Source organism: Eulemur rufifrons, chromosome 28 (genome assembly GCF_041146395.1).
Source record: "Eulemur rufifrons isolate Redbay chromosome 28, OSU_ERuf_1, whole genome shotgun sequence".
Taxonomy (NCBI): domain Eukaryota; kingdom Metazoa; phylum Chordata; class Mammalia; order Primates; family Lemuridae; genus Eulemur; species Eulemur rufifrons.
In genome coordinates this window covers 24,655,852-24,669,238 of record NC_091010.1, presented here as the reverse complement: position 1 = coordinate 24,669,238, position 13,387 = coordinate 24,655,852, and the positions used below count along the sequence as shown (strand labels likewise).

Below are 13,387 nucleotides of genomic sequence, written 5' to 3'. Positions count from 1 at the left end.
TAAATGCTGCATAGGCCAATAAAACACTAGATAATTATGGTCTGTCTGAGTTTTTTTGGTCATGTCCCCAAATATTAGACCAGAGATGAGTTGGCAAGAGGGATTGCATGAGTTGGGATGAGACCAGATATTGTTAATTTAAAAGAATAATCAGAAGGACAGAGAAGGAGGTAAACAGTAGAGGAGACACATTCAGGTCAGGGTTAGACATAATTTTGGTTGTGAATAAAAGCATTTCGATTGATTCTGTAGGTAGATTAGAGAAAGTATTGTAGGAATAGAAGTATGATAAGTTTAAAGTGCACCGTCTTGAATAAAGTCAAATTTCTCTTTGTACTGTCATTCATCCTATTTGCCAAGTTTAACTGCTGAGTATAATCCATGCATCTTTAGAAATTTTAGAAGTGGTAGGAACAAAATACCACACATAGGCTCAAAAGCAATATTGCTACGTGAGGTTTTTTTTTTTAAGTTATATTACAGTACTCACAGAATATTCATTAAAAAAACAAGACTATACTAATATTTCATAACACTATATTTACTCCTATCATATTACTGTCTGGTTAACATTTGATAAATCCAATTAAAAGGGTTTAAAATTTTTTACTAGGATTTACTATGGCAGTATCCCAAGTAAACAGTGTGCCACCCAGCTTGGCCAAGCAACTAGGCCATGTTTCAGCTGAAATTTTTTTTAAAACTTCATTATATGAACATTTGGTGTCTCCTATAAACTGACAATCCAGTTTGTTAGAGATACATTATGCAAATCTGGAAATTAGCAACAAACTATTTCTGATGCTACTCATTAGTATCTTATTTTCTACTTCAGATTTGCAAAAACATAATAATGCAGTAAAATCTACCAACGGATGTTTGGTTGCCACGATTAATGGACAATATTTTATTGTAATAGTACATTTACTGCAAAACTTGGGAATTTACAATAACATACATTATCCTGCACAATCTAATATAATTCAATTTCCCTCATCCTATGAGAAAAACAAATAAAGGCAATATATATTGCAAACACATTCACTTGAGTTCTAACTTTTCCTATTTATTAAATATCCAGTCAAATTCAGTATCACACCATGAGCTGTGAACCAATTTCATATTCTGCAAAGGAAAATTGAAGAATTTTCAGTCTTCACAATATTGGTGAACATTCTAAGCTTTAGCCATGCTTTTCTGCTCAATCTAATTTTAGCATCTCTGCTCTGTTCATTGATTGTTCCTATTGTTACTCCACATACTGATGCCAAACTCCCACTCCAGAGGTAGTAAGTGTATCAGAAGCCATTATTGTAAATGTGTAGTTCGATATTTTTTTCTTTGCTACACACTTGTTTATGCTTTTCTTTGTACATCCCTTTGACCATAGATTCCTCTACCTAAATTCAACAACAAAGTAATAACACTTTTCTTTGAAACACTCATGTCATTGTCCTGAAGAGTCTGTATGGAACGAAGTCCCACTATGTAAAGGCCCATGGGAAACCAGTCAGTGTATCATGGACTAAAGACAGAAGCCGCTGACTTCCCATACCTTAATATTTTAACAAAACCATCATGAATTGCACTTTAGAAACAGGGCTTAGTTTGTTTGTTTTTCTTTCCTGGTTTTGTTCGTGTATTTCATTTTTGATTTTGTTTTTTTTTTTTTTTTTTATTTTGTACATTTAGATCCTATTTGTTCTTTTTTGTTGCAATAGATTTAGAGGGTACACATGTTTTTTGTTACATGGATGAAAGGTATAATGCTGAAATCAGGGCTTTTAGAGTACCCATCACCAGAATACTGTATGTTGTACCTGACAGGTAGATTTTTATGCCTCAACCCCCTCCCTCCATCATCCCCTCTTAGTTTTCAATGTCCACTATACCACTTTATGACCATATATATAACCCTCATTTAGCTCACACTTATAAATAAGAACATGTGGTATTTGTTTTTCCTTTCCAGATACTTCACATAGGATAATGGTCTCCAGTCCCATCCAAGTTGCTACAAAGGACATTATTTCATTCCTTTTTATGGCTGAGTAGTACTCCATGGTATATATAACACATTTTCTTTGCCTACTCCTCAGTTGTTGGACCCTCAGGTTGATTCCTTATCTTTGCAATTGTGTATTGCTGCAATAAACATTCAGGTACAGGTGTCTTTTTTGTGAAATGATTTCCTTTCCTTTGGGGAGATACACAGTAGTGGAATTTCTGGATCAAATGGTAAGTCTGCTTTTAGTTCTTTGAGGAATTTCCATATTGTTTTCCATAGAGGTTGTAAGAGTTTACATTCCCACCAATAGTGTATAAGTATTCCTTTTTCACCACATACTCACCAACATCTATTGTTTTTTGACTTTTTAATTATGGCCATTCTGATGGGGGTAAGGTGACATTTCATTCTAGATTTAATTTTCAGTTCTCTGATGATTAGTGATATTGAGCATATTTTCATATGTTTGTTGGAGATTTGTCTATATTCCTTTCACAAAAATCTGTTAATATCTTTTGCCCACTTTTAAATGCAGTTGGTTTTTGTTTTTTTTTTCTCACTAATTTGTTTGAGTTCTTTGTAGATTCTGGATATTAGTCCTTTGTCAGATGTATAGTTTGCAAATATTTCCTCCCATCCTGTAGGTTGTCTGTATTCTGTTGACTATTTTCTTTGCTGTGTAGAACTTTTTAGTTTAAATAAGTACCATTTATTTATTTGTGTTGTTGTTATGGTTGCTTTTAGGGCCTTAGTCATAAATTCCTTACCTAGGCCAATGTCAAGAACAGTTTCGTCCCACCTTTTTTCCTAGAATTTTATGGTTTTGCATCTTACATTTAAGTCTTTAATCTATCTTGAGTTAACTTTTGTATATGGTGAGAGATAGGGATCCAGTTTCATTTTTTGCGTGTGGCTGTCCAATTTTCCCAGCACTGTTTATTGAATAGGGTGTTCTTTCCCCAGTGCATACATTTGTCTGCTTTGTCAAAACTTGGTTGGTTGTAGCTATATGGCTTTACTTCTGGGCAATCTATTCTGTGCCATTGGTCTATATGTTTACCTTTATGTCAATACCATGCTATTTTGGTTACTACAGACTTGTAGTATAACTTAAAGTGAGGTAATGTGATACCTCCAGATTTATTCTTTTTGCTTTGGATTGCTTTGACTATCTGGGCTCTTTTTTGGTTCCATATGAAGTTTAGCATTGTTTTTTCTAGGTCTTCTAAAAATTACATTGGTATTTTGATTGGAATTGTATTGAATCTATAAATTACTTAGGAAAGTATGGACATTCTAACAAGGTCAATTCTTCTAATCCATGAGCATGAGTTGTTTTCCCATTTGTTGTGTCATCCATGATTTCTTTCATCAGTGTTTTTTAGTTCTCCTTGTAGAGATCGTTTATCTCCTCAGGTAAGTATATTCCTAGGTATTTTATTTTCTCTGCAGCTATTGTAAATGGTAATGAATTCTTTATTTAATTCTCACATTGACTTTATTAGTGTACAGAAATGCTACTGATTTGTGTGAATTAATTTTGCAAGCTGAGACTCCACTGAATTTATTTATCAATTCTAGGAGTCTTTTAGTGGAGTCTTTAGAGTTTTCTAGATATAAGAACATAATATCAACAAACAGGAATAGTTTGACCTCCTCTTTCCCAATTTGGGTGTCTTTTAGTTCTTTCTCTTCTCTGATTACTCTGGGTATAGGACTTCTACTACTATGTTGAATAGTGACAGTGGGTATCCTTGTCTTCTTCCAGTTCTTAGAGGGAATGCTTTCAACTTTTCCCCATTCAGTATCATGTTGACTGTTGGTTCATCATGCATGGGTTTTATTATTTTAAGGGATGTTCCTTCTATGCCAAGTTTGTTGAGGGTTTTTATCATGAAGAGGTGTGGATTTTATAGAATGTTTTTTCTGCATCTATTTAGATGATCATATGGTTTTTGTTTTTAATTATGTGGTGACTCACATTTGATTTGTGTGTGTTGAACAATCCTTACATCCCTGGGAAGAAACCCACTTGATCATGATTAATTATCTTTTCGTGGTGCTATTAGATTCAGTTTGGTAGTATTTTGTTGAGAACGTTTGCACCTATGTTCATGAGGACTATTAGTCTGTAATTTTCTTTCTTTCTTGTGTCCTTTCCTGGCCTTGGTATCAGGGTGATACTAGCTTCTTAGCATGAGTGAGGGAGGATTCCCTCCATCTTGATGTTAGGAAACAGTTTCAGTAGGAAGGGTGCCAGTTATTCTTTGGAGGTCTAGGAGAATTAGGCTGTGAAAACTTCTGTACCTACAATTTTGTTGTTGTTTTGGGGACGATTTTTTATTACTATTTCGATCGACTCCTTATTGGTCTGTTCAGGATTTCTATTTATTCCTGATTCAAACTTCGGAGGTTGTGTATTTCCAAAAATTTACCCATTTCCCTTAGATTTTCTAATTTATGTGCATAAAGGTTTTCATAGTACCCTCAGATGATATTTTTTATTTCTGCAACATTACTTGTAATGTCTTCTTTTTCATTTCTGATTGAGTGTATTCAAATCCTTTCTCTTCTATTTCTGGTTAATCTATTTAGCAATAAATTGATTTAGTTTATCTCTTCAAATAAGCAACTTTTGCTTCATTGATCCTTTGTATTATTTTTTTTGATTTCCATTTCATTTACTTCTGTTCTGATATTTGTTGTTTCTTTTCTTCTGCTAGCTTTGGGTTTGGTTTGTTCTTTTTTCTAGTTCCTTGGGGTATGACATTAGGTTGTTAATTCATGATCTTTCTCGCTTTTTGATGTGGGCTTTTAAGGCTATGAACATCCTTCTTAGCACTCTGCTTTTTATGTATCCAAGAGATTTTGGAAGCTTGTATCAACTTTGTTGTTTAAAATGAAAAAATTTTTTATTTATATCTTGATTTTGTCATTTACCCAAGGATCATTCAGCAGCAAGTTGTTTATTGTCTGTGTATTTGTGTAGTTTTGAGAAAGCTCCTCTTGGAATTGATTTCTAGTTTTACTCCACTGTGGTCTGGGAAGATACATGGTATGATTTAGCTTTTTCTAAATTTGCTGAGATTCATTTTGTGGCCTAATACGTGATATATCTTGCAAAATGTCCCAGGTGCTGATGAGAAGAATGTATATTCTGAAGTTTAGAGGTAGAATGTTCTGTAACATCTGTTAGGTCCATTTGTTCTAGAATCTCATTGAAGTCCAGTGGTTTTTTTGATTTTCTGCCTTGATGATCTGTCTAGTTCTGTCAGTGGGGTGTTGAAGTCCCTGGCTATTGTGATGTTGCTGTATTTTCTTTCCTTAGATCTACTAGAATTTGCATTATGAATCTGGGAGCTCCTATGTTAGGTGCATATCTATTTAGAATTGATCCCTTTATCATTTTATAATGACCATCTTTGCCTCTTTTTTTTTAAACATTGTTGATTTAAAGTCTATTTTATCTGATATGAGAATAGTTACTACTGCTCCCTTTTTGTTTTCATTTTCATGGAATATTTTTTCCACCCCTTTACCTTGAGTCCATGAAAATCTTTGTGAATTAAATGGGTTCTTGGGGATAACATATATTTGGGTTGTATTTTTTTATCCATTCAGCCAATCTATATCTTCTAATTGGGACATTAAGACTATTTATATCGATGTTAGTATTGATAGGTAAGATACTATTCTGGTCATCATGTTGATTGTTACCTAGTTGCTTTGTTTCCTCCCTTGTTACTGTCTTATAAGAGCGCTGAGTTTTAACATTCAGATTTATTTATTTACACTGGTGGGTATCAATTGATCTGTTCCATGTATAGAGCACATTTAAGCATTTCTTGTATGGCAGGTCCAGTGGTGACCAATTCCCTTAGTGTTTGCTTGTCTGAGAAATACTGTATTTCTCCTCCATTTATGAAACAGTTTTTCAGGGTACAAAATTCTTTGCTGTCAGTTATTCTGTTTAAAAGACTGAAAATGGGACTTCCATCCTGTTTAGCCTCTAAGGTTTCTGCTGAGAAGACTGTCATTCGTCTGATGAGTCTTGCTTTGTAAGTTATTTGATGTTTTCATCTCACAGCTTGTAGGATTTTCTCCTTCATTTTGACTTTGGCCAGACTGATGACTATTTTCCTTGGTTATGTCCTATTTGCCTCGAATCTTCTAGGTGTTCCCGGCCTTCTTGTATTTGTATGACTAATACCCTAGTAACATCAGGGAGATTTTCCTCTAATAGTCCCTCAAATAGGTTTTCCATGCTTTTTGCTTTTTCTTCTTCTCCTTCAGTGATACCTATAGTTCTTAATAATTGTTTTACATAATCCCATATTTCACAGAGAGATTGTTCATTCTTCTTGATTCTTTTTTCTTCATTTGTGACAGGGTAAATTTGAAAGCCTTTTCTTCAAGGTCTGAAATTATTTCTTCTGCTTAGTCTAGTCTGTTGTTAAAACTTTCCACTGTATTCTGACATTCTCTAAATAACTTTTTCATTTCCAGAAGCTCTGTTATATTTTTTCTTGTATCATCTATTTTTGTAGTGAATTGTTAATTCATGTCCTGAATTGTTTTTGTTACTTTGTGTTAGTTTTCAACTTTTCTCATCAATCCCATTAATCTTACTTGTTTTCCATATTCTGAATTCCATATCTGACATTTCAACTATTTCCTTTGTTTGGAGTCCATTGCTGCAGAGCTAGTGTGATCCTTTGAGGGTGTCAAAACATTAGTTGTCCATTGGTGTCATGTTTGGATACCGGTATTTTATACTGATACATAGAGAATTTTCTAATATAGCTTATTATTTATTGAAAGAAAGAAAGAAAGAAAGAAAGAAAGAAAGAGAAAGAAAGAAAGAAAGAAAGAAAGAAAGAAAGAAAGAGAGAGAGAGAGAGAAATAAATCAGCCTCTTTTTTCATGTTGTCAGAGTTCTTATGCTGGTTCCTTCTCATCTAGAATTTCTTTGCCTTATGGTATACCTGTTCTTTTCTGCTGGAACTCTGTTGCTCAGTGAAGAAAGGAGGAGGTCCTTGGATGATATGCTTGAGTCCTACCCTGGCAGATTGACCACCCAAGAGAGAGGCAGGTGCACTGTGAGCCTTTAACACTGCTACTCTCCTGTGTCTCCTGTTCCTTTGTAGTTGTCATGGGTAGGCATGTGGTAGGTAGTCAGCATGCAGCAGCCTGAGTGTTCACTCCACTCAGGTCTGGCAGCAGTGGCTGCAGAGGTGGTGGCATGAGCATTCACCCCACCCAGGTATGTTAGTGGTGGTGCTACCCAGGTGGTGGTGGGGACAGCCAGGAGGCCATGTGTGTATCCTCCACCCAGGTCTCACAGGGGCTGTGACTGGTAGGAGCCATTCAGGCAACAGTAGCAGATGCCAGGTTTGTGGGTGCTTGCTCTGCTTGGATCCTCCAGCAGTTGTGGGAGTGCCATGGCACCTGCCCACAGGGTATGTGAGAACACGTGGCCTCCCTGCTTTCTCTCTGACCTGGCAGGGATGATGGGGAGCCAGCAACAATGGATCTGACCCCCGGGTAGATGCAGCACTCTTGTGGTGGGACCTCAAAATGGTGGCAGCCACAGAGCCCACGTTTCAGGAACTAGCAGGACACCGCTGTGCCTTGGCTCCACACTAATGCTACTGCATAGTCTCTAGTCAGTTCCGTGTACCAGATCAGGGGCCTGCTGCAGTGGAGGGACCCTCCCACAACTTGGACTGCAATGTCCACAGAAAAAGTGTAGAGCCCCAGGGTTCTTTCCTACATTCCTTCCCCACATTCAGCCACCTACCCTGGTATCTCTGATCATGCCAAGTGGGTCACCCCACTTCCCTTTCCTTCACTCTGCGTGCCTCCTGTTACCTCTCTGTTAATTCCCAATGCTCTCTCCTATTGATTAATACAAAGGTGAATTTCTATTTGCCAGTTTCAATCCTTTCCATGAGAGTGGAGTGTGTAGCCTGCTTCTAGTCAGCCATCTTGGCTTCTCCATGTGTTTGTTTGTTTGCATGCTTGCTTGTTTAGACAGGCAAAGTACTTATAAAACCCACTGGCAGAAAGCACAGGGCCAAAGTGGGAAATGCCCACTAATGCTGGTCCTTCTTTACTGAAGAAAGTCATACAAAACCCAAGAGAACATCATCAGATAATTTGCAATCTCTGATTTAAGCTATTGCTCTCTGCTTTAGACAAAGAATTTATTCAACAATGTATTTTTCTGATGTTAAGTTCATATGAACAAAAAATTTCCATCAAAATTTGATGATAAAATGGACAAACCTACAAAAATAAGTAAATTGTTCTCCATTAAAGTACATTCATTGTTTGTAATCTTCATGTTAAACAACTACAGAATAAATGTCAGAAAGGAGAACTTATCCATAACTGGCATCCATTACGGATTCTGAAATAATCATAAATTCCAGAGTTTAAAAAAATTAATTTTCTTTTATTATGTGACTATAACACATTTTATATGATAAATTTCATACAAGTATTTATGATGCAAAATTAGTGTGTACTTTCATTGGACAAAAGTATTCAGAACAATAAATTTTGCACATAACTGTAGTACTTTCTATATACTAGCACTGCACAAGGTGCAAATTCTGAGACTACATTTTCCATTGAAACATTATCTGCCAAATTAGTTTTGTAGCATAATGAAAATATTAAGTGATTTTAAAACAAAATTCTTCTGTAATGTACTTTTTACATGTCTACTCACCTAAGAACTAGCTAGCCACTGAAGCTCCCAAATCCTAATCTTCATGATCTTCGCTTATTTGGAGAAACAATTTTGTTTTCATTTTTGGTCTTTGCATACCTTATCTCATTTAATTGATGATGTGTTATTAATCACATTTTATGTATGAGGAAGCAAGACTAACGGATTAAAAATTTTTCTAACTCCACACAGCTATTAATTGTAAACACCAGAACTCAAATCAAGATCTTGCTGATTCTAGAGCATATGTCCTTAATCCCTACGCTATATCATCTCCTGAGTTTATATGAGACTTGTCCTATTTTTCAATCCAGCTTGTCTCCTCCACATTCACTTATGCTCTGGTCAAAAGGTTCAAATATATATTTTGCTATTTCTCTTCTTTTCCCCATACTATTTCCTCTTGCTTCTCCGGGGCATGTGTGAATACTTAAAGAGAAAGCAAAGCTCTAACTCCTTCTTGAAGTAGGAAGAATCTCTACTGTGCTCAGGTATTGGCTAAGAGCAGCCCATGGCAAGCGTGGCCAGGGTATAAAGATGGCAATGGATTTCAGAGCAGAGCAGCTGGAAACCTTGGCCAATTATGCCCCCTATAGTTGGTGGTCTGTTAGTGTACTCATACTGCCGCAAAAAGGAACAATTTCCAACTGAGCCACTTTTAAGTATTTTCACATTGAGAATGTTATTGAACCTCTCTGACATATTTTGCAAGAATCAAATTGTTATAGAAAATAAATATAATAAAATATGTAAAAGTACCTACTGCAAGACTGATTCAAAAATATTAGTTGTTTGTATCTCATCTAACATCCAGTAGATTGCCTGTACATAGTAGGTACTTAATAATATTCTTAAAATTATTCTATTTATACATGTATACATAAATGTACATAAGTAAAAACTTATACCCCAATGCAATATAAATAGAACTTTGTTTCTATTTCTCTGTCTGGAATTATAGACTGGCAGGTTTCTGTCTCTTAAAAACAAATAAACAAATAATAATAAACTTTCTTTACCTGCTGCCTTCATTCATTCATTCATTTATATATTAGTTCAACAAGTATGTAAAACTCTGTGCCAGGATCTATGCTAGGGAAGCAGAAACAGACATTACTCCTGCCTTCATTCAGCTTAAATTCTAGTTGGAAGAACTAGTTTAACCAAGGATCACATAAATAAACATGAAACTGTAGCTGCCACCGTGCTATGGAGGACAAGTGCAGCGTGTAATGAAAGCCGGTCATAGGTGGATTGGATATGGCCTGGGACATCAGTAATAGCTTCCTGGACAATGTTATGCTAAGACCTAAAGGACGAAGAGTTTAGGAGGTAGTGAGACTAGGAGAGAATGGTTCAAGCAGAAGAAAAAACACAAAGTTCAATAGTGGGAAGAAGGAACTGGAAGAACGTTAATGTGGAAAATGAGTAAAAAAGGAGCAGGCTGAGAAGCTGGAGAAATTGGGAGGGACCATGAACATAAGGTTGTGTAGCTGTCCCAAAAGGCTATAGCTGAAAAATAGTCCCAAGTTCCATTCATGGATTCTCATCACAGTGAGTTATTGCTATCCATTTTGTCACATTCACTTTTAATCACTTATTTTAAAAAGAAAGTAAATAGAAAGAAATAGTTAGGGATAATGTCAGCCAGTCAGTTGCAAAACATCCAATAGTGTTTTAAAGGGCATTTGAAATGGGATCAAGACTACCAACATAGGCTATTTTAAGCCTCTCGCTGATTCCATCCATCTATCCAGTATCTAAGTATTGAACTCTATGGAAGGTAGTTATTCAATAATATGACAGCTTAATAGAAAGCTTTAAAGTAATAAAATTAGGCAATCTGCTAATCCCAACTCACAGAGCCAAAGATTTAAATGTCATTTGACCAATGCATGTTGAGATATTATTCTCATTAGTACCCTATTTCAGTGTCTGAGGCACAACAATGAGATTAATGCAATTATTGGAGAAAAAAAGTAATAAGAGAAGCAAACAATCACTGTCTCAGAGACCATCATTGCTAAGACACCCTATGGATCAAAAGAATCCTTAAGCATAAAAGCACATTGAGGGTTTTATGTACAGTATAAACTCTTAGCTGTTTTTCAGTGTCATGGGCCTGCAGATTTGTGGTGTATGGCCTGTTGGCTGATGTGTTAAATTCCCCAAGGTTACATCAGGCAGACCCAAGCTTTGTTTAGGATAAATTGAGACCATGCCCTCAGTCTCTTCAGGGAATGGTATTACCAAGCAGGATACATAATAAATACCTGCCTTCTTCCAGAAGAAATATACAATATTTTCCTATATTCCTTACTCCTGTGTCTTTAGGGAATGAGCTAAATAGGTGGTAAAATGGTCACAGGGTAGCTACGGTCAGCATTCCTAAGAATTCCATTCTGAAAACTTGTTGGAAACGAAAATAAAACTCAAACTAGTAAAATATAAAACTAAGCATATATCAGGCTAAACAAATAAACAAGAAATACTAGTCAGATCACTAAATCTCCTAGAAAAATAAATGAAATTGAGATAAAGAACATTAGGAAAATGGCTTTGTTTTTTAATTTTGTTTCCAAAGCCTAGGAAAACCAGTTATTGTCTAAGAGTTACTAGGTATTTCTAAGAGTTACTATTTCATTTTAAAATGCCTCGGCCTATACAATATACAATCCTTGCTAAATCTTATTCTTTCAATAATTCATTAGCATGGCTTTTTTTCAAGAATATAATGTGGATATATCCTTGTATACATTGATATCCATGCAAGTCAAATTTTGGAATAATGTTAATCTTCAACTCATCTGCACCTATGATTGAAACATGGGCCCTGACTATTAGGAATTTAAAAAAATTAGAGCAATCCTAAATTCGGTACTAACTATGTTTAACCTTAGCAGGATCAAGAATGACTACGGTTGCTATCAGGTGAAAAGAAATGCAAATAAGGGCAAGAGAGCAGAAGCAAGAGAGTTGACAGTGGTATGGGCAAAGGAAGAGACAAGGAAGGAAAGTCCCCAGGCACAGATAAGGAGGGAAAGGGTAACTTACAAGCAGTTGTTTTGTGACATCTGAACTCTGGAAATCTATTCTTATTAGGTTCTCTGCATAAGCCTGTGCTTTCCCCAGGAACAGTTTTATTTGTTCTTTTAAAGATTGGAGTGAGATACCTGGGAAATCTTGAGACACATAATTCAAAAAGCGCTATTGCTCTCTGCCTTCCCTCTGAAGATGCTCAGGACTGAACAATGGACTGGGCTGCCTGATCTTCTTTCCTCCACATCAGTCGATACCTACCTTCCCTTCTTTTACATCCACTTCCTTGCCTGTGTTCCCATCTTGACCCCTGTCTAGACCTTAGCACATTAGGCTTTGGGCACTGTCTTCTGGCTTATCCTTAGCCAAAAGATATTATGCCAACCCCAGAATTTCTAAATAGATGGAGCAGGGTGTGTTGGGAGTATGGGAGGGAGGAGCTAGCGACCTTATCTTGAAACTGTTCTTTTGCATACCAAGCACATTGTTTTTCATTTGAATTCTGTTTTCTCAAATGGATTGGGGCTGGGGATTAACTCCACTTGTAAGGCCAGCTCCAAGGCCTCTTTCACACAGTGCCTGTTGCCATTTATTACTATCTCATGATCTGTCACTTATCAGTGCTTGCACTAGAGCCAGGACTAGTCAGAAGAGTCGGAAGATAGAAGCCTGATAAGATTCCCTCACCATTTATCTGTGAGAGGTCCACTTATATTGCTCCAAGGGAAGCTATGAGGAAATCGTTTTAAGAAAATAAATCTAGCTTTTCTATTTTAGGTCTCATGACCATTCTCAATTACTGACTCTTTGCATTCAATTTAGAATCACTTCTTTTTATTCTAATTCCTATATTCTTACCTGGATGTAGAAAAACAAAAAGCTCCAACCTTGGGTAAGTAATATTAAATCCTACCAAAAATATAAGAAAATGGATTCCATTTTTGTACTCAAATCTAATCCAGAAATAAGGAACATTTGCTTAGAATCCAGATCTCTAGAGATTTTTTAATATTTAAGGCTTAGAAATTTTAATTTAAAAAATCTAAACAGTTAAAGCTGTTAAGATACTAGTGTTTTGGATAATTAACTCACTTTAGAAATGATTAGTTTCTATAATGGGTAAAGAAAATATAGTTTAAAGAATCTGTGGTAGTTCTTACCAGGCACTAGGTTTTCAAAAGTTAGGAAAGGAAATGCAGAAGCTGGGATAAATTAAATGAAGAAAGCATCACCACTCACCACTCCCATTATCTCTTCATTTCATTTACTTCTTTCCATGAATAGAAATTTTGGACATGGCATCAAATTCAATCTGCCACATTTTGCTCTATGTACTTTCTGAAGTGTTTGTCCTTTAAAACTCGATAAATCTGTGAAATCTTTTAGAATACAATGGAGTTCCAAATCCTGCTCACAGGATACCCCACTATTGAAACAAGGCATCACATTCATAAAAATGTATAAAACAGAACAGTGCATACAATTTCACAAGCTTCCCAGTAATTCAAAACGTTTGTAAATTCCATTTTTCTCCAACATACTGCCAGTATTCACAACAAATTAAATTCTCATTCAGCTGCTGTGCTAGGAAGCATAACAAAACA

At 35.9% G+C, this 13,387-nt stretch overlaps 1 protein-coding gene across 1 annotated transcript in view; it reads right to left on the bottom strand.

The window, feature by feature from the left end:
• CTNNA3 (catenin alpha 3) overlaps positions 1–13,387 on the bottom strand; it is a 1,434,719-nt gene that overhangs the window by 809,986 nt on the left and 611,346 nt on the right. The window lies entirely within an intron of this gene.